Source organism: Myotis myotis, unplaced genomic scaffold (genome assembly GCF_014108235.1).
Source record: "Myotis myotis isolate mMyoMyo1 unplaced genomic scaffold, mMyoMyo1.p scaffold_m19_p_2, whole genome shotgun sequence".
Taxonomy (NCBI): Eukaryota; Metazoa; Chordata; class Mammalia; order Chiroptera; family Vespertilionidae; genus Myotis; species Myotis myotis.
Window position 1 is genome coordinate 63,546,278 of NW_023416324.1, and position 2,471 is coordinate 63,548,748.

Sequence of the window (2,471 nt, forward strand, 5' to 3'; positions counted from 1 at the left end):
CCTTGGCTGCACATTAGAATCACCTGGGAATCTTTTTAAAATCCTGATTTCTGGGCCTCATCCTCCGGAAATTCTGTTTCTTTGTTACTAATGTTGTGGCCTCACCCATAACAAAGAAACAGAATCACATTAGGTGATTCTAATGTGCAGCCAAGGTTGAGAACCACTGTCCTAGAGGCTGTGGACCTCTATTTCCTCTTTTCTAAAACAGGATAATTGACTAATTAGCTATTTAAACATTGGATATGAGAGCAAATGAGGAGCGCTTTTTAGAATCCCTGATGCTTGTGAGGGCTTCACAAATGCTGCATACATTTTCACCCACTCATCATTGAACTATGTAGTGAGACTGTGTAACTGTAACCTGTCTTTACTTAGTCCTTTAAATATGGTTTCCCAGCACTCGCTTCACATGCACTAAAATTGTAACGATACAGAGATTAGCGTGGTCCCTGCACAAGGATGACACGCAAATCTGTGAAGTGGTCCATGCATTTTTATATAAAACTTAATGAAAATGGACAAACAATAAAAACAAAAACTCATAGGCACAGACAATACGGAGCTTATCGGCAGGGGGCAGGGGGTGAGTGCAGTATACAGATGATGTATCATAGAAATGTACACTTGAAACTTACACAATCCTATTAACCAATGTCACCCCCAATCACTGTAATAAAAATAATAAATGGATTGGAAAACATGAAAAAAAATGCAATTTCCTAAATAAAAAGAATCTGTGTCCTTTAAGCTGAATTGTAGCCCTCACTTAGGGGGAACAGCCATCACTGAAAAAACTAAAAGCAGCTGGACTGGGCGTAAAGGCTCCTTTAAAAGTAGTTCAGAGAGAGCTGGAGAGCGCCCAGAGGGCCGGAGGTACCACCTAGGCGGGATACCTTAACTGCTGCTTGGGAGCACTGAATTGCTGTGGGAGAGCCCTGTGGTGTTCATGAGGCAGTCAACACTTGGGTTAAAAAATAGTAGCTAAATTCAAGTGGAAACAATTGGGAAGGAAAGCAATGCAAATGGCCTGGGGGCAGTTACAGGTGCAATTAAGATGAACACACATATATTTTAGGAAACTGAACTGCTAAACTAGTGAGGGTACAAAACAAAAGGGTTTGTTTTTTTAATGCCCTTTAACCATGCTATTACATGGATAATACAACCTATAAATAGCATTAAATAATTTATTTTTATTAAAAAACACGGTTGAGTGAAGAGCTTATTCCTACATCCTTACAGTACTTCTTCACTCTTGAAATAAATCCAACCATCTTACCAATACTTCCCCAATCCCATATTTCCTGGAATTATGGCAAAACCTCCATAGGCCTGTCCATCACTGCAATGGGTCCAAAGTTGCAGAACAAAACCATGATCTGCACTTTTGTCTTGAGTCTAAACCAAATTCTAAATCTTTTACTTTGACAATAAAACTCTCAGTTTAAACTTCAGTTCGTTCTGCTCTCAATCAGATAAAACATTTTCCCATTCCCCAAGCAGTGACCCTCTTTCTTGGTTCTTGGTTCTTAATTACAGAAATTGGCTTCATCTGTCCATCTCAAATACTGCAACACCCTCCAAAGAGCAGCCAGAATTACCCTGAGTTCAGTACAGTGGGGCCTTGACTTACGAGTTTAATTCGTTCTGAGACCAACCTCAAATTACTCTATCAACTCAATGCAAAAAATCCCCCGAGAGACAGCTGGTATCTCAAAAAACTCGTTAGTCGGGACACACGTAAGTCAAGGCCCCACTGTATTCCTTTTATCATGGTAGATGACTGAGAGGTGACCTGCTGAAGTCTTTATCTAGTAGAAAGACACATTTTTTTCTTTTTTACACAGCAATTTGGTCTCAGTAACACCTCACTAGCGCCTCTTAGAAATTTCATAAACACTTGTTGCTTAAAAAAATTAAAATGATTAAAACATAAAGTAACCCATTTTTGTCTTAAACAGGAAAGTTTTAAAATCTGAGGGCAGAAGTTCTTTGAATTAAAGATGAACTTTATAGCCATTTTGTCATGTTGTTTTATAGATACTGTCTTTGAAAGTTTCCAGTAACTTTCGAATAAACAGCCAGAACCTCTTAAAGTTGCTGGAGAGATGAATCAAGAATAAAGGTTCAACTATGCTTTGCCTGCTAGAGAATGCGGTACTAAAACTGGACAACTAATGGGTCTGGGCTGCCTGTCACTACTTGAACCAATGAAGCAGAAACAGAGTTTAGTCATGTATGAGCATGTATTCCAATACTAGAGGCCTGATGCATGAAATTCGTGCAAGAGTAGCTTCCCTCAGCTTCCTTCCCCCAGCTTCCTTCCCCCAGTAGCTTCCCTCTGACACCTGGGATACCAGCTTCCCTCCGGCCACCAGCAGGCACCGGAACCTGAGCTTCCCTTGCAGCCCGGGCTTCATCTGGAAGGTCATCTGGAAGGATATCCGGTCTAATTAGCATATTACGCT

At 40.4% G+C, this 2,471-nt stretch overlaps 1 non-coding gene across 1 annotated transcript; it reads left to right on the forward strand.

Annotated features, from left to right (window-relative positions):
- The first annotated feature begins 391 nt into the window (after positions 1-391).
- On the forward strand, positions 392-497 carry LOC118677883. The gene has a single exon (XR_004974602.1). It is a non-coding gene; the product is annotated as a U6 spliceosomal RNA (small nuclear RNA).
- The last annotated feature ends 1,974 nt before the right edge of the window (positions 498-2,471 follow it).